We start from the raw sequence: 19,427 nt of genomic DNA, 5'->3' as shown, positions 1-19,427 counted from the left end.
TAGTTAAAATCACCTGGTTCAAGCATAGTGTCGCCCTTTAGTTGTTCTTGGCACTAGATTTTTGGCTTCCTTTGTTCTTGGCTTCTACATTTTTTTGTTTTCATTTTTATGTTGTCTACCTAACCTTGTTAACTGCCCAGAGCCTGGTAGAATTGGAAAATAAATAAATAAATATTTTAATGGTATTACGAACCAAGGCAAATTATACATGTCCCAGGATAATGTTGCAGGGTTCAATCTTCGTCGGTTTCCGGAATCGGAAGTTTTCTTTTAAAAGATTTCTTTAATGGCATTGCTCTGATTGCATTCTACAATTGTTTGAATGTTAACATCCACTCAGAGTTTATAATTGTGAAGAGCGGCTCTGAGCTAAAACTAAACCAGACGTGATAGGCTGATTGCATTGTTTCTGAGACCCTTTCATGGCATAAACAGCAAATGTCTCCCGTGGCTGCATCAGTTATGAGAAGCAGACTTGTTATGCTGAAAGCTGGAACTGTGTACAATGCAAGAGACACCTTCCCCTCAGTAAGTGTTCAAGCATGCATTTACACTCCTGTTATACCCATTAAGTAGCTCACTGTTTAAAATAACAATGTCTTATCTCTAAGCCTTGGTTCTTAACTAAAATATAATTCTAAAATGTTTGGTTTCAAAAATACCTGACTCATGAGGTAACTCATTTTTCTCCTGTCAGTCTGATCTTTCTTCATTTTTGGATCAGAAGCTCGGGCCTGATTCATAAAAGCATTCTAAGTCACAATTTTGCTAATAATGACTAAATAAATAAACAATGATTATTGTTGTGCAACAATTTGTGCAACAATTAAGCCACAAACAACTAAACCAACATTTTGGTTTGGTGAAATATATGAAGTCAATCTGTAGAATGGGTTTTTTTTCTCCCCATATGCATAAATATTTCTCTTTTGAAGTGCTTCAAACATGCTTCCAATATTTGGGATTTTCTCTGTGAGGGTAAGGTGGGATGTCACTGTAAAATTTAATAAGGGCAAGGAATGAGAAAAGTGCCAGTATTAAGAGTGGGAGTAAAGTTGGAGTGTTGAATTTTGGTGCTTGAAGAACATACAATATACCAACTGTATTATTATGATGATATAACCAGAAGTAGTGACAGCCATAGGCCTATCAGCTATAGATACCGGTAGTCCTCAGCTTACAATCACAATTAAACCCAAAATTTATGTTATTGTGAGAAATTTGTTAAGTGAGTTTTACCCCATTTTATGACTTTTCTTGCCACATTTGTTAAATGAATCACTACAGTAGTTAAGTTTGTAATATGGTTGTGAAGTGAACGTGACTTTGCTTGTCAGAAGTCAAAAGGGGATCACGTGACCTTGGGACACTGCAACCCCCATCAATATGAACCTGTAGGAGATGACCAGGTTGAGCCCGAGGAAGAGATCAAACACGTCATCAGTCAGGAGTCCCTGTGCGCCCACAAGAGATCTAAATCCAGCCCACCTTGAATTCCTTTCTTAACTGCTGCTAATTTATTTTGACTATTAATAGTTCTGATTCTTGTAGAGGGCTCACGTTTGCAATAAATTTTTATACTCGTTTAACAATGACTTTGGTTTTCAGAAGGTCACAAAAGGCGATTTACATGACTCCTGGACACTGCAACTGTCATAAATGTGAGTCAGTGGTCCAGCATTTTTTGATTGCAAATCAAGGTGGCAATCAGTTTACCCCCAAAAAAGCAAAAATACTCCTTTGCTTTCAGTTCAGATCATTTGGTTACTGAGCTAGGAGACAGGTAGGGAAAAGTTTGTGGCCATCCTTATTTGTTAGTTATTCATCAAAATAGGTATCCAGACCTGGAACTTTTGAGACAGGTTGTACTATATCTTTCATCACCTCATTATGGGAGTTGTAATCACTTAACTAATGAATAACACCTTTCTTTTACCGATTAACTCACTCAACTTTATTATTATTGTCTTGTTGGTCCGGCTCAAAGCCAGCCTTCAGTTAGAATAAAGCATACAATTTCAAAGCACAGTGGAAGACGTGTCACTCTTTTTAATGGAAAGAATTTATGAAACAGTGTTACAGAATGGGCCTTGAGGGAAAGGAATTGACTCTTCTCCCCCTGTGTCATTTTTAATAGCAGCCAAAGTAGAGGGGTCAAAAGAGGGGAAACGACAGTCACGGCATAGTGATCAAATCCCCACCTCTTTTCCCATGTGACACATGCACTTACCAAAAGGGGGGACAGGGGTGAAATTCAGCAGGTTCTGAAAGGTTCTGGAGAACCGGTAGCAGATATTTTGAGTAGTTCAGAGAACCGACAAATGCCACCTCTGGCTGGACCCAGAGTGGGGTGGGAATGGAGATTTCGCAATATCCTCCCCCTGCCATGCCCACCAAGCCACGCCCACAGAACCAGTAGTAAAAAAAATTGAATTTCACCACTGGGCAGGGCTTTGCTTGCCATGCCGTCACCGCCATTTTGTCCCTTCTTCCTGGCACCATTGGTCATTTTGTACTAAAAATTGCTTTCCCCAAGGTTCTTTTTTTTTTTCCTTGGAGGCCTCTGGACAAGTCCTCAGGTCTCCTCCTCGGGAATGTGACAGGCCCCTGCTACTTTGATTCCCAGGGCAGGATGCAGAGCCTTGCAAAATGCCGGCCACATTCAATATGGCTGGATTTGGTGAGACGAGTATGCTTAACAGAATCTGAAGGGAGAAACACCACTTCCTTCAAGGGTAGGGGAGCCACTCTATCAAAAAAGCCAGCCATATCACAAAGATCCAGCCAGAGATCAGCCCTTGAATGGATTTCATATGCTAAGATTGACTAGGATCTAACAATTATGTGTCCTGGCCAACGGTTCCAAAGATTCTATCCACTTTCCTCCAGAATTATAGAAATGAAACTAAGGCCTCGGATGAAGAAACTAAGGTCTTGGATGAAGAAACTAAGGCCTGATCATAGAATTATAAGGGTGGAAAGGACCTTGGAGGTCTTCCAGTCCAACCCTCTGCCCAGGGCAGAAGTCCTTATGCCACCCAGGACAAATAGTTATCCAAACTTTTCTTGAAAACCTCCAGTGATGGAACATTCACAGTTCCGGAAGACAAGCTTTTCCATTGATTTATCATTCTTATTGTCAGGAAATTCCTCCTTGTTCACAGTTTGAATCTTATACTCTTATCCTCAGGGGAAGAAAAACCCAAGAGCCCTATAAAAATCCTCTGGATCCATTAGGTGCCTAGAATGGGCCAATCTATTAGGTTTTGACTCTGTGAGGAGAAGCAGCACCAGTAACGCAAGCAGTGATCAGAGCAAACTCTGACCATGACAGCGGTTTGATGATAATGTCCTACACACCTTCAGATAACATCACAATTGCCCTGAGCAAACAAAAACAAAAACAGATCTAATGTGTGACCTCCGGCATGTGTCAGGCCCTCCATAATTGGGCATAGTTGATGGTTGCTGTGATCTTTTGACCTTCCCTGGATTCGACATCACCCAGGGCAAGTTAAAATCTCCAAGGTCCGTCATCTTTGGGGTGTCCACTGCCAGCTCAGCAAGGGATTCCGGCAGCTCAAGCAGGGAAATCGCTGTGCAGCAGGGAAGCCAAAAGCAGCAACTGCTCCCTGGGGCCTAACTTCAGCCATTTAGGTCTCATGTCCAGTTTTATGTGGCACAAAGCCTCTGAAGCCATCAAGGCCTGCCAGATGACAACTGTCACCCCTCCTTCCCTGTCCCAGAATTAAATGCTGATGCCAAACACAAATCACCCTCTCCCCCAGCCTAATTTGGCTCACTAGGATGTTCTTGGGAGAGTAAAATGGGGATAGCAATAGCAGCAGTTAGACTTATATACCGCTTCATAGGGCTTTCAGCCCTCTCTAAGCGGTTTACAGAGTCAGCATATTGCCCCCAACAACAATCCGAGTCCTCATTTTACCCACCTCGGAAGGATGGAAGGCTGAGTCAACCCTGAGCCGGTGAGATTTGAACAGCCGAACTGCAGAACTGCAGTCAGCTGAAGTAGCCTGCAGTGCTGCATTTAACCACTGCGCCACCTCGGGATCCTTGAGCATCTACACAAAAGGCAGAATATGCCAGGGTGGCGCAGTGCAGAGGTGGGTTCCTACCAGTTCACACCTATTCGGTAGAACCAGTTCATCAAATCTACCTAACCGGTTAGAAGAGGTTCCACCAGTGGACCCAGAAAGCAGGCCACACCTACAGAAGAGGTTCCAAAAATTTTTGAAACCCACTACTGGTCCTTGGATATGATTATTCTACACTATCATGCTCATATTTATAAAACTCAGTGCCTCTGTGAAAGGTAAGGATGACTGCTGCGTTTGTGGTGCAATCAGAACATTGCGTGTGTTGAAGTTGTTTTAACGCAAACCAAAGATGCCTTTTAAAAAACAAGTTTACATCATATTCTTATGCATGCCAGTGCCGTGTGTGAGGTAATTTAAGGTGGGTCTGACAAGTGTCGTCGGCATCTTCATATCCGGTCACATGGGCAGCAAGCCACTCCCACAAAGGAGGCCACGCCCACAGAGTAGGTTCAAACAATTTTTGAAATCCACTACTGGCGCAGTGGTTAGAGTACTGCAGGCTGCCTGCTATTTGGCAATTCAAATCTCACCAGGCTCAAGGTTGGCTCAGCCTTCCATCCTTCCGAGCTGGGTAAAATGAAGATTCAGATTGTTGAGGGCAATAGGCTAACCCTATAAACTGCTTAGAAAGAGCTGTAAAGCACTGTAAAATGGTGTATAAGTCTAAGTGCTATTGCTATCATAAATGTGATAAATAAAATTTACATCGAATAATGCCATGAAAGTTGGAAGCTTATGTGAAGTAAAACATGTTCTCTATGCAACAGTTGAAACCGATAGGAGGAAAACCATAGAATACTAAGTCTGGAAAAGCCAAAAAGAGGAGTCTGGTAGGACTTCTTCAGACTAGCACATTTTATTAAAAGGCATAAGCTTTCATGATGAAAAGCCAGTGCCTTTTAACAAAATGTGCTTGTTTATCCTAGTGCTCTCAGCCTCTCCTGAATTTTGAACTATATATAGTTCCTCATTCAAACTGCTGGCTTGTTTTTCTGTTTCACAGGGCTTAAGTTATTGCTAATTCTTAATTCCCAAGGCAAACACTGACCAGGACATTATTTATTAGACAGCCTACCTCGGTGTGGCTGATCTTTGCTCCTTGCTGATCATTGTAAAAAGTACAAGTCCACTGTGCAAGAAATTATTATTTGCTTCTAGGAAGCTGTTACGTTTCCTATCCTGTCTCTTTCTATATAAATATACTGTATTGTGCTATATATAAAACATGGTGGAAATTTGCTGCTGTATTAACAGCTTTGATTCACAGCACCTCTTAAAAACTGGATTTGTGATACTGTGAAATCATGGATAGTCATCACACTTCTGGTAAATTTTAACAAGCTGCTAATATTCAATTAAGGGCATTTATTTGCAGTTTTGAAAATATTATTCTTTCTGCTCTCCAGTCTGAGAAATTGTGCATATTCATCACATCTAATCATTTTTTTAAAGATTATTCAGTTTCAGACACTTACAGTTAGGCAAAGTGTAATTCCTTTTGTCTCCAGACTGAAAAATTGTGGCTATTTGTCATGTTATAAAACTTTAAAACTTTCAGGAAAGATTTTATAAGGTATAAAATTGTCATTTTTCCTCTATCTCCTGGAATCTGGGAGTCATAGACTCATCTTTTTTTAGCCAGTTGTGGGAAAGCACTGTACTGCAGCTTGGAAAATAGCTGCCCTGCCAGTGCATGTAGTCCTCAACTTACAACTGTTCGTTTAGTGACTGTTACAACAGCATGGAAAAAGTGACATTTTACCATTTTTCACACATACAACTATTGCAGCATCCCAATGGTAATGTGATCAAGATTCGGATAGGAACAGCACTAGCACTTAGACTTATACACCGCTTCATAGTGCTTTCCAGCCCTCTCTAAGGGGTTCACAGAGTCAGCCTATTGCCCCCAACAATCTGGGTCCTCATTTTACTCACCTTGGAAGAATGGAAGGGTAAGTCAACCTTGAGCCAGTCAGGACTGAACTCCTGGAGTGAGCAGTGAGTTAGCCTGTAGTAATGTAGGACGCGGTGGCTCAGTGGCTAAGATGCTGAACTTGTCAATCAGGTCAGCGGTTCAGCAGTTCAAATCCCTAGTGGTGAGTAATGGAGTGAACTCCTGTTACTTGCCCCAGCTTCTGCCAACCTAGCATTTCGAAAGCATGTAAAAATACAAGTAGAAAAATAGGAACCACCTTTGGTGGGAAGGTAACTGCGCTCCATGTGCCTTTGGCATTTACTTATGACGGCCACATGACTACGGAGACGTCTTCAGACAGCGCTGGCTCTTCAGCTTTGAAACAGAGATGAGCACTGCCCCCTAGAGTCGGGAACAACTAGCACATAAGTGCAAGGGGAACCTTTACCTTTACTGCATTCTAACCATTAACACCACATTGGGATGCTTGTCAATTGCTTGATATTTATGATGGTTGCAGTATCCTGGGATCAGCTTTTGTGCTCTCCTGAGAAGCAAAATCAATGGAGAAGCCTGATTCATTTGACAACAGTGTCACTAATGTGATGATTCACTTAACAACTGGGGCAAGAAAGGTCATAAAACAGGGCAAATCTCACATAGCAAATGTCTCGCTTAGCAACGTACATTTTGGGCTCCATTGTGATCATAAGTCATGGATGGCCTATAACATATTCAACTCCATTCCAGGGTTGCATCTTGTCCGACTGTATTGACAATACTCTATTCTCATAATGTGGAATGAGAGCCAAGGGAGTGTGTGTGTGTGTGTGTGTGTGTGTGTGTGTGTGTGTGTGTGTGTTAAGATAGCTTGACTGCTGCGGCCAGGAGATGCCATCCAAGCAGAAAAAAGACAGTCGTTAAAAGGATTAGGGAGTTCCTTTCGGTAGCAGCTGGAAAGAGGCCTTGCCCCACAATCAATCCTAGCTTAAACCTTCCACCAGGAACATCCAAGTTTTCCTTCCATGCTGCAAACATCGGAAAGAGCCAAGGACACTTCAGAAAGAGGGGAGAGGCACATATCGATTTTTAAGAGGGAAACAAAGGCAAAGGTGACCTTTCTTTGGGCTATCCAAGGGAGCGCTTTTATTTCACCCTCACCAAGGAAAGGGGCCCGATGGCCTTTCAGTTCCTAGGCGACCCCCTTTGTCTCCGGCCCTTCCCCCTCACCTATGCTGCAAGGAAGAGAAAGCCTTTTAGCAGCCTTGCCACAAAGGAGGCTGACCTGGAAAGTCACAGCAGGTCCAGGGAGAGCTTCCCAGCCTTTTCAGGGTTGCAAAAAATCCCAAAAGGCCTGGGAAAAGGGAAAGGTTTTGCAATTTAGTACCGCAAAATAAGCTTGAAGCACGGCCCGTTCTGGAAATCATACGCCAATTTGCAACCCGCTCTTCAGCGGCCAGTTATTATGACCATTGCAAAGCGTGGAGCCATGAGAATTGAAAATGTTCGTTCTTAAGACAATCGCCAACAAGCACACCGGTCAAAGCAAAAAGTAAATTCTTTTCTGAGTGTTTTGCAGCTCTCCTATTCATCAAAGAAAGATGTCAGTACCGAGTTGTATGTTTCCCAAAGGAAGGCGTGAACTCAGAAAAGAGGAGGGGGCAGGAACGCCAGGGAAGAAAGCAGACAATATGTCAATATTTGACAGGTCCCACAACTTCAATGCTAACCCTGGTACATAACAATTTATGAACCATCTGCTCCCATCCAAGGTCACATGGTCACATCGCCTGGATTTATTTTACTGTATCAGTGAATTTAGATTCTATTTAAAGTCTTATTTAAAGTCCTATTTAAAGTCTTTGCCAACTACTTTCAGGATCATTTTACATGGGGCTACTCAAAAGTCAGCCTCCTTAGATTTGATGAGATTTACTCTCAGGTAAGTGCTTTTTCTTTTCTTTTCAAGAAATGCAGATCCCTAACTAGGGACTTGGTGGCTCAGTGGCTAAGACAATGAGCTTGTCAATCAGAAAGGTCGGCAGTTTGGCGGTTTGAATCCCTTAGTGCCGCGTAACGAAGTGAGCTCCCTTTACTTGTCCCAGCTTCTGCCAACCTAGCAGTTCAAAAGCATGTAAAAATGCAAGTAGAAAAATAGAAACCATCTTTGGTAGGAAGATAACGGTGTTCTGTGGGCCTTCGGCGTTTAGTCATGCCGGCCACATGACCACAGAGACAGCGGACAGCGCTGGCTCTTTGGCTTTGAAACGGAGATGAGCACCGCGCCCTAGAGTCGGGAACAGCTAGCACATATGTGCAAGGGGAACCTTTACCTTTACCTAGTTCTTGCCTCCTTAAGTTGATGGGTGAAAAGATAACAGCCTGGATTTGTCTTTGTGTTTTGCCTTATTTGCTTGCATTTTAGAGCAATAATTCCACAATAAGAGAACCCCCTCATACAAAACAATAAAATGTTTCTGTAAACATAAGAACCCATTCATAGAAGAGTCTGCCTGTTGTATTATTGCATGAATAACCATTCTCATCCCCACATCCTCCTAACTTCAACACGCTAAATATTCTTTGACATTTCTTTAACTGATTGGTTGATTGATTAGGTGACATCCGTCAGTGTTTGACTCTTTGCAATCGCAAAGATAGATCTTCTCCAGGGTGACCAGTCCCCAACCAGCCCTTTCAGGTCTCCCAATAATACAATCATGGCTCTAATCATGGCTCTATCCAGCATGCTATAGGATATCCTATTTCCTTCCTTCCCCACTTAAGCTACAGCAGTGACAAATCCAGTGAGGGGGTGTGGGGGCAGCAGCAGCACGGGGGGGGGGCAGTCATCAGGGTGAGTGGGCCCTAATATTTATCATGTGACCATGGGAACACTGCAGCAGTTGAAACTTACAGGACCAATCGTAAGTCCATGTTTTCAGTATGGTTGTACCTCTGAATGATGGCTGAATGAATGGACATAACTTGAGGACTACCTTTAAATGAAATCATGAAATCGTCACATTGTTAAGATGCCTGTTGACAGCTGCAAGAACAAACTTGGCATAACATTAGAAAAGAGGAACCTGGCTGTCGATATCAGATGGGGAGGCCAGAATAGGAGAATATGCAGCAATGCAAAATCAACTCATACATATGTATGTATGTAAAGGGAAAGGTTCCCCTGCAAATGCGTGCTAGTCCTTCCCGACTCTAGGGGGCGGTGCTCATCTCCGTTTCTAAGCCGATGAGCCAGCGCTGTCCAAAGATGTCTTTGTGGTCATGTGGCCGGCATGATAGAACAACAAAGGCGCATGGAGCATTGTTACCTTCCCACCAACATGGTCCATATTTTACTACTTGCATTTTTTATGTTCTTTCGAACTGCTAGGTTGGCAGAAGCTGGGACAAGTAATGGGAGCTCACTCGGTAACATGGTGCTAGGGATTCAAACCGCTGAACTGCCGACCTTCTGATCGACCAGCTCAGCATCTTAGCCACTGAGCCTCCGTGTGTGTGTGTGTGTGTGTGTGTGTTCATAATAATTTAACAAATGTTAAGCATGAATGGCTCCTTTACATATGACACATTACAGAGCAATGGAAATTCAAGCATTTGGAATATGGTTTCTAGAAGAAAGTTGTGAGGCCAATAACAGATGAAAACACTTAAACAGAAACTAGCAACAATCCTTAATGTTCAGTGCAAAGTATAAATATTTAAACTGTGGTTAGCAACTGGGGACACAAACGCAGGGGGTGGGAGAACGTGTCGCTAAGATATTTTCCCACAATGCTTTTTATTCATACTCAGCAGTCATTTTTTTTCCAGTTGTATTTCATTATTGCAATGATAAAACATTTTTTTTTAAGGATCACATTGCGGAAGAAAATGGTTGGCTTTTTCATTCACTTTAGTTTTATATGGAATTTGCTACAGACTGTTAATTTGATCGGTTGCACTGTCATCCTCTAGCCACAAGGTTATACAGGCTGTCCTCGACTTACAACCATTCATTTAGTGACAATTCAAAGTTACAACAGCACTGAAAAATGTGGCTTATGACTGATTTTCCCACTTACAATTGTTGCGGCATCCCCATGGTCATGTGATCAAAACTCGGACACCTGGCAACTGGCATTTATTTATGACAGCTGCTTACTTAATGACAGCATAATTCGCTTAATAACTGCAGTGATTCACTTAACAATGATGGCAAAAAAGTTGCAAAATAAGGCATAACTCACTTAACAACTGCCTTGCTTAACAACAGAACTCAAATGTGGTTGTATGTTGAGGACTAGCTGTAGCTTCCTCCTCCTAGTACTAATAATGCAATCAATTTGATATCTGTCCATGCGTATAGGTGTCATTTTGGTAGTTGGAAGACAGGGTTAACAATGAAGACATCATTGGACTACAAAAATTGGCGTGGTAAATTCTGGTTCATTTTTATTTTCTAGCTACTTTCTCTTCTTCAACATTTCCTATTGTGGCACTCTGATAACAAAGAGCACAACCTTTTTGTATATCCAGAATGAATTGGCCATAAAACTTGTCCATCTCCTCTTCTTCTACATAAGTGATTGGAACATACATTGTCACTGTATTAAAGTCATTTATGAACTCTCGTTGAAAGTATTTAATCACTGATTGCATTGTACCCAAGGATTGTCCTTGCTATAATTTCCCTGTGAAATTAACATTGTTTTTTTTCTTCATGGTTGTTCAGGTGCAGAGTGATAAACAGTATGTGTCAAACATTATAAGTATAATCTTTATTGTCATTGTACTTAAATACAACAAAATTGATTTTAACCTCACTGGTGCAAAATTATAGCAGAAACAAAAAAAAGAAAGAAAAAGAAAAAAAAACCTAGCGTGTGCATGGAGTGATTATGGTTGTATTTAAAAGTCTCACAGCTCAAGTATAGAAACTATCTTTAAACCTGTTTGTTTGGCTGGCTATACTTTGATGCCTTCTGCCTAATGGTAGAAGTGTGAAGAAACACTGACCAGGGTGTGAATCATCTCTGAGTATCTTCCTTACTCTGCTAAAGCAGCGCGATCTGGTGATGTCATCCAATGGGGTCAGAGTGCAACCAATGGTTTCTTGTGCCAAATTGATCACTCTCTGTAGTGCCTTCCTGTCCGCAGCAGTTAAACCAGCATAGTGAGCATACCATACTGTAATACAATATGTGAGGACACTTTCTATGGTGGACCGATAGAAAAGATATCTGGAAAAGATAATCAAGCAACAGATTTGTGAAAACCTAGAAGCAAACAGAGTTGTAACTAAAGCCAATATGGGTTTGTCAAAAAGAAGTCGTACCAAACAAAACTTATTTTGTTCTTTGACCAAGTTCCAACTTAGAATTAAGGAAAAAATTCCTGACAGTGAGAACAATCAACCAGTGGAAGTGCTTGCCTTCAGAAGATAACGGGGCTCCAACATTGGAGATTTTTAAGAAGAGAGTGGACAGCCACCTGTCTGAAATGGTATTGAACTAGAAGATCTCCAAGATCCTTTCTAACTCTGTTCCTCTATTCCAGTGATGGGAAACCTTTTTTGGCTGCCGTGCCAAAGGGGTGGGGGAGAGACAGTGGGGTCGTGCGCAGGCATGCCACAGCCACACCCATAATGTTATGTACGCGACCTCCCCCCCAGCATGCATGCATACGTGTGATCAGCGCCCCCTCCCTTTTACCACGTTTTTTTTTTTTGCCTTCCCAAGCCTCCAGAGGCTTTATAGGAGCCTGGGGAGGGCGAAAAATGCCTCCCCCACCTGACGCCCTCCAGGGGCCTCAAGAGCTTCCCTGAAGCCTCCAGAGGGAGAAAAACAGACCTATGAGGAAACCGGAAGTTCAGGAAAGGTGACTTCCGGTTTGTCTGTAGGGCCGATTTTTGCCCTCCAGAGCCTTCAGGGAAGCTTCCTGAAGGCCCCGGAGGGTGAAAAACAGTCCTACAAGCAAACTGGGAATCCATTCCTGAACTTCCGGTTTGCCAGTAGGGCCAGTTTTTCGTGCTTTGGAGCTTCAGGGAAGCCTCCGGAGGGCGAAAAGCAGCCTCAAAAGAAAGCCGAAGTCAGCTGGCCAGCACGCACATGCGCGCTGGCCAGCTGACAGGGCAACGCCTCATGTACGCTGACAAATGGCTCCATGTGCCACCTGTGGCATGCATGCCATTGGTTCACCATCATGACTCTATTCTAGTCAAGTCAAGTCAAATCAAGTCTAGTCTAGTCTAGTCTAGTCCAATCCAGTCCAGTCCAGTCCAGTCCAGTCTAGTCAGCTCTAGTCTACTTTATTATTTTTTTACAAATAAAGGTGATAAACATAGCTAATACACCTTCCTCCTTCTCCTTCTATTTTCCGCACAACAACAACTCTGTCAGGTAGGTTGGGCTGAGAGAGAGAGAGAGGACTGGCCCTTAGCAAGCATCCCTTGCTAAGGGGGAACTTGAACTCATGGTCTCCCATTTTCTAGCCTAGTGCCTTAACCACTAGGCCAAACTGGCTCTCTGTTTCTGGATTCTCTTTTCTTGTATGGCAACCAGCTTTAACTGCAAAGGCTTTTAATCTAGCCCAGGGGTCAGCAACCCATGACTCTGGAGCCGCATATGGCTCTTTCATCCCTTGGCTGCGGCTCCCTGTCGCCAGTTGGCTCCACAATTGATAGGATCTTCAATTAGGACAGGTACAGGAAAAAGGATGCTGCGCTAGGAGGAGACTCTATGGTGGGGGAACAGAACATCCGGTCGGCAGAGGAAAAAGGAGGCCACACTAGGAGGAAACTCTATGGTGGGGGAACCAGACTTCTGGTCGGCTCAAGAATTGAACGGGTGGGGGGGCTTCTGGTTAGGACCTGATCTAGCCCAATCATAAAAACCAATGGTAATCCAAAGGCTCCTCAGGTCTTCTTCAGTATTATGCTGAATCCCATCCAACTTGTAGGGTCCATCACTTTATATTATCTTTCCATGTGGTTTCTTGGTAAAACGCCGAAATGATTTCCCATTATCGTCTTTCACACAGTACGAAATGATGCCTTTCCCACTGTGACTAATGTGATCATCTGCCTTCTGCATCTTCTTATATCGCTGCTACCCAGTGTAGATCCCTGCTGGCTTTAGCGAGCAGCTGGGATGCCTTCATGCCTTGAGGGAACCTACTGAGATTATTTGTATTTTTTTGTCTACATTCCCAGTGGTTTTCACCCATTTCTCCCAAGCCCTCCCCCCCCCCCAGGATTAGCAGATTAATTCTGCTAGCCCTGAGGGGGCTAAGTGACATGCACTCCAACAAACAACAATTTTTTAAAAAAATAAAAGTTATAATCCAAACCCAATAATTACTGGAACCACCACCTTCGTTTTTATCATCCCATCACAAAAATAATATTCTCAATAACAACCGAACATCTGCTGCAAAAGAGGCAAACCAGCATTTTCTCTGTCCCAGAGGCTTTCCAAATCAGCCCAGGAGAGGTTGATGTAGTGATTAAGACACCAGGTTAGAAACCAGGGGATGGTGAGTTCTAGTTCTAATTTTTAGGCATGAAGAAGGTCAGCTGGGTGACTTTGGGACAGTCACTCAGCCCAATCCACCTCACAGGATTGTTGGAGAAAATAGGAGAAGGAAAGAGTATTGCGTGTGTTCACTGCTTTCTGTTAATTGTAAAAATAATAAAGGGGGGATATAAATAAAGGGGGGGAGATTTTGCAACAGGATTTTAAAATGCCAACAGGACTGGTGCTGACATGACCTTTGAGGAACCTCATGGCTGGGAGGTTAAAGGTAAAGGTTCCCCTCGCACATATGTGCTAGTCATTCCTGACTCTAGGGGGCGGTGCTCATCTCCGTTTCAAAGCCGAAGAGCCAATGCTGTCTGAAGATCTCTCTGTGGTCATGTGGCCAGCATGACTAAACAGCAAAGGCACACGGAACGCTGTTACCTTCTCACCAAAGGTGGTTCCTATTTTTCTACTTGCATTTTTACATGCTTTCGAACTGCTAGGTTGGCAGAAGCTGGTTTCAAGTAACGGAAGCTCACTCCATTATGCGGCGCTAGGGATTCGAACCACCGAACTGCCAACCTTTCTAATTAGCAAGCTCAGCGTCTTAGCCATTGAGCCTCCCTATTGCTGGGAGGTAGCTTGGGTCTATTCTTCCCCATTCAGACCCTCATTTTAAATGCATCTCTTGTTCAGCCCACGAACAAGTTCTGCAACTGGGTATCATCAGCACACTGAAAATAACCATAGCAATAGCTGAGTTCAATTGTTATAGGTATCTTCAGTGTGCTGATGATATACCAACCACTTCGTAGTGTTTCATAGCCACTAAGTAATTACAGAGTCAACATATTGCCCCCAACAATCTGTCCTCATTTTACTGACCTCGGAAGGATGGAAGGTTGAGTGAACCTTCAGTCGATCAGGATCAAACTCCTGGCAATGAGCAGAGTTAGCCTGCAATACTGCATTCTAACCATTGCATTGCAACCATTGCATGGCGCTATTTCCATGCCAGTGGAGAACCTCTCCCAGCAGCTTCCTGTGGGTATTAAATAGTAGGAGCATCCTACAGAGGTCTTGCATCGGACTGCAAACTTATTTTTAAACACTAGGGATAGTCCTTGCTTAATGACCACAATTGGGATTGGCAATTCCATCGCTAAGCAGCAGTCCTTAAGCAAAACATGTGACAGTCACAGACTTACAACCTTACTTCCACTGCATTTGTTAAGTGACACATTGTATGACTTCAATTTTTTTTAATAAAGGGAGTCCTCGATTTACAAGTTCATTTAGTGACTGTTCAAAGTTACAACAGGATTGAAAAATGTGACTCAAGATCGTTTTTCACAGTTATAACCTTTGCAGCATCCCCATGATCACGTGATCAAAATTCAGGATCTTGGCAACTAGTTCATATTTATGACCACTGCTGTGTCCCAAGGTCATCTGATCACCTTTGGTGGCCTTTTGACAAGCTGAAATAAATCTTACCAGGACTTTCTCCAAGCTAAATTTATATGCCTTCCCCAATCTGATGATGCAGTCTAGATGCATGGGATTAATCCCCATCATAAGCCCTTCTCATCATAGTTATGTATCCTGGGAAGTCTAATCTAATGTACTGGATTTGAAAAGGAGGTCCCCAAATTTGAAATGTGTGCGCAGGAATTCTTGCCCCATCAACCTAATAGATGTATGCAGTGGTGCAATGTAAAAAAAAAAATCAATACAATACAAAACAATAGCAGAGTTGGACGGGACCTTGGTGGTCTTCTAGTCCAACCCCCTGCCTAGGCAGGAAACCCTATACCGTTTCAGAGAAATGGCTATCCAACATCTTCTTAAAGACTTCCAGTGTTAGGGCATTCACAACTTCTGGAGGCAAGCTGTTCCACTGATTAATTGTTCTAACTGTCAGGAAATTTCTCCTCAGTTTTAAGTTTCCCACCAGTTCTCTGGGCATGGCTGGGCATGGCTCAGTAGGCCTGGCTTGGTGGGGGGGTCATGTCATTGGGTGGGCATGGCCAACATTTTTTAATTTTTAAAGCATTTTTTACTACCTATTTGTTGAACCTGTAGTAAAAAAATGCTTTAAGAAGTGAGGAAAAAGGTTCAGCTGTGCCATGTAATTGTGGGAACTTTTTTCCCCACTTTTTAAAGCATTTTTTTTTTACTACCGGTTCAGGCGAATAGGTAGTAAAAAGTTCTTTAAAAAGTGAAAAAAAAGGTTCCCGCGGTCGCACGGCAAAGTTGATTGTCATGGAATCTTTTTTTCTTTTCTTTTCACTTTTAAAAGCATTTTTTTTGTGCTGGTTCGGGCAAATAGGCAGGAAAAAAATCTTTTAAAAAGCAGGAAAAAAGCTTCTGACCATCGTGCGGCTAACACCTGAACCACGTGATCCTAGAAAGCTTTTTTTAACTACCGGTTCGCAGAACAACGACAATCATCCCAACCAGTTTGCGTGAACTGGTGAGAACCGGTACCATTTCACCCCTGGATATATGCTTGCATATGCATGTTGATACAGTATTTACTACAGAAGAGACAATATGGAGAAATTTTAGAATGGATAAATGCTGATAGAGAGCAGTGGTGGAATTCAACCGGTCTAACAACTGGTTCTCTGAGTGCACACTTTGTGCAGGCTACATACATGCGCAGTGCATTTGAAAACAGCTCTAAAACTTACCTTCTACTGCAGACCCATTGAGTAAAACAGCTGAGGCACAGCAATCCGCTCTGCCGCGCGTATCAGCTGGGCTTCAAACAAAAGAAATATCGAACAGACCAGCGCAGTGGCGGGTGGGCGGGGCCAACTGATTGTCGGAACTACCGGTTCGCCAAAATCGGTCCAAACCGGCTGAATCCCACCCTGATAGAGAGGTACTAGGAAGTATTTCGTTACAAGGAATGATGGTACTGCGTGCGAAAAGAAACAAAAATGGTTTTATGTAAGAGCATACTTTTGCCTACTTTGTGAAACGGAGGTGAAAGTGAGTTATGCCAGGAAACAATAAAAGTAGTGGAGTTGATTACTTTAGAAGAATATATGGCAAATGAAGAAGAGACAAAGTAAAGATGATCAGGAGATGAATGAATATGTATGGAAGACAAAAGTGATCAAAGAGTCCATTGGAGGCAGGAAACTAATAAATTTGGGGGGAAAAATATGTATGTTGCGATACTTTGACCATCAAGTGAAAATGAATGGATTTGAAATGAATGAATGGATTTGGAATGAATGAATGAATGGATGGATGGATGAATGTTAAAATGAATGAATTTGAAAATGAATGAATGAATTTTGAATGAATGAATCCATGAATGAATGTGTCAAGTTCCAAGTAATGCATCCATCATAAATCGAATTCTGAAGCATTTCTTTGCTCAAACTACAAATTTATTTAGATACACCAAATTGGCACTAACTAGTGAAAAGCCAGTACTAAAGTTCCCGGGCTTTTCACATCAAATAAGTTTCAGTTAGAATACTGCAGGATACAAACAATCCCACACCCACTTAAAATTCAGGCTTGACAGAATGGCTGAACTAACAAATGAATCTTGCGATGAATAAATGCAAAACAAATATAGGAAGAAAGAGTGAAATGGACTGGGAGGAAAAAGAAAACTGAGAAAGTTACTGGGGACATGTAAACTGTCTTTACATGTACTTACAGTACTTTGAGAGGCTGTCACGAAGAAGAGGGGGTTGACTTATTAAGACAGGGGAGGGCAGGACAAGAAATAGTCGGTTGAAGCTTGTTAAAGAGAGAGAATCAGAGAATGAGTAAGAAGAAATTTCCTGACAGTGAGAACAATTAACCAATTCCTACTATTAAGAATAGCTTGCCTTCCAGAATTATGGGTGCTCTGGAGATTTTCAAAACAAACTGGACAATCATTTGATAGGGATGGTATAATGTCTCCTGCCTTGAGTAGTGGGTTGGACTAGAAGACCTCCAAGGTCCCTTCCAGCCCTATAACTCCATGTTCTATGGTTGGATGAAATTGATGAGAGCCTCAAAAACAGGAAAAGAAAAGGCAATGGTGGTGGTGGTGATAACAGCAAGGACAATTTGATAGGATAAAAAAAAAGCTATGGAAAGTTATTATTGAAAGTTGCTGGTACAAATAAGAGATTCCCTTTTCTTTTCTCTTATTTCTTTCTTCAATTTTTTTTATCTCTTTTTTCCCCCTGTGATTTGCATAAGGTTGCTTATTGCAGAAGGGAATGAGCTAATCAATATGCAAGTATTTGAGTACATGAGCAGTAGAGCATATTGAACTGTTAGCAAAAGGATCCTTCCGTTCTTCTCCTTTAGTTGTCCCAATCAAAAACCAGATCAGGCATTCCTGTCTTTTCTATATTCATTGGAGTGAACAAAATCCCAGTGGATGAACTTGTCTTTTCTGCAATATCTGTATCTTGATTTGGTTCTCTTTTAATTCTGTCTCCAATTTTTCCTTTTCATACATATGCTGTACCTGCAAGTTTGCATAGGTGTATGAAAAGGAAATAATATTCCGCAATGTCCCAGCATGTACTTTCAGTAGTGTAAGGGGAAATTTCGTCTTGTGAATCACCATTATGTGATTTTTGTAAAGTTGCTCTTTTAGGCATGGAAATGAGCCCCGTTTTAGCTACTGCAAAACAAGTCAGCACAGGAAATTGAAAGGGACAAGTAGGTTTCTCTCCTCTCAAGAAGTAGAAAAATAAACTTACTTCTCATTATGAAATTTGGCTGAGTGGCCCGGGAGTTTTTTTGGGGGGAAAAAATCCTCTTTCTGCCTTCCCTTGGCTATATTCAAGACTTAAAGCTTCCTGGGATCTCCATTCTCACTGTTACCATCCTCATACTGCATCCTGGTAAAATAGGTTAACAGAACAGAATAACAGAGTTGTAAGGGACCTTGTAGGTCATCTAGTCCAACCCCCACCCCCGCCCAAACAGAAGACCCTACACCATTCCTGACAGATGCCAGTCCAGTCTCTTCTTGGAAGCACTCACAACTTCTGAAGGCAAAGCTGTTCCATTGGTTGATTGTTCTCACTGTCCGAAAATTTCTCCTTATTTCTAGGTTGAATCTCTCCTTGTTCAGTTTCCATCCACTGTTCATTATCTGGCCTTCGGGTGCCTTGGAAAATAGGTTGATCTACATACATGGGGTTGCATATATGTATATATTGCCTATATTGGCCTTGCTTATTAAGAGACCTTTGCTGCCCCAAATCCTGGCAAAGAAGAAAATTCAGATAGTCCTCAACTTATGGCCACACTTGAGCCCAAACGTTCTGCTGGTAAACAAGGCAGTTTTGAAGTAACTTTTGCCCCATTTTATGACCTTTTTGGTCACTATTAATTAAGTGAATCAATGCAGTTGTTAAGTTAATAACATGGTTGCTAAGTGAATCTGGTTTCCCTCGTCAGAAGGTTGCAAACGGTGATCACATGACCAGGGGTTGATTCAACCATTATAAATATGAACCAGTTGCCAAGCATCATAATTTTGGCCAGGTGACCATGGAGATGGTAAAAGGGTGCTAAGTGTGAAGAACAGTCATGTCACTTTTTACAGTGCTGCTGTAAGTTCAAATGGTCACTAAACAAATGGTTGTAGGTCGAGGACTATTTATACCAGTTTCTTCGTCTTGATCACTGCATGCATTTTCTGTTTCTCCAATACATTCTTCTCCAGCAAAACCTTTCAAAAGAATCCACATTTCTAGATGAAGGTACATATATTCTTCCCTTTGCAGTTAATCGCAATCTTGAAATGTCAGACTGCCACAATTTAGAGAGCTCCAGATACACTGGGGCTACTACACATCCCAGAGTTCCCAGCCAGCATGGCTACAGGGA

The 19,427-nt window shown here is 42.3% G+C and overlaps 1 long non-coding RNA gene across 1 annotated transcript; it reads right to left on the bottom strand.

Moving 5' to 3' along the window:
- Positions 1-10,798: 10,798 nt before the first annotated feature.
- On the bottom strand, positions 10,799-16,334 carry LOC148047916 (uncharacterized). The gene is made up of 2 exons (XR_015695864.1): positions 16,253-16,334; positions 10,799-11,279 (listed from the first exon to the last, which is right to left on the bottom strand). It is a non-coding gene; the product is annotated as an uncharacterized LOC148047916 (long non-coding RNA).
- Between the last annotated feature and the right edge of the window lie 3,093 nt (positions 16,335-19,427).

Source organism: Thamnophis sirtalis, unplaced genomic scaffold, assembly GCF_051295495.1.
Source record: "Thamnophis sirtalis isolate CommonGarterSnake01/CBP01778 unplaced genomic scaffold, rThaSir2_p1.2 scaffold_3, whole genome shotgun sequence".
Classification (NCBI taxonomy): Eukaryota; Metazoa; Chordata; class Lepidosauria; order Squamata; family Natricidae; genus Thamnophis; species Thamnophis sirtalis.
Note: the sequence above shows the minus strand (reverse complement) of the source record. Positions and strands in the feature narration are given on the sequence as shown.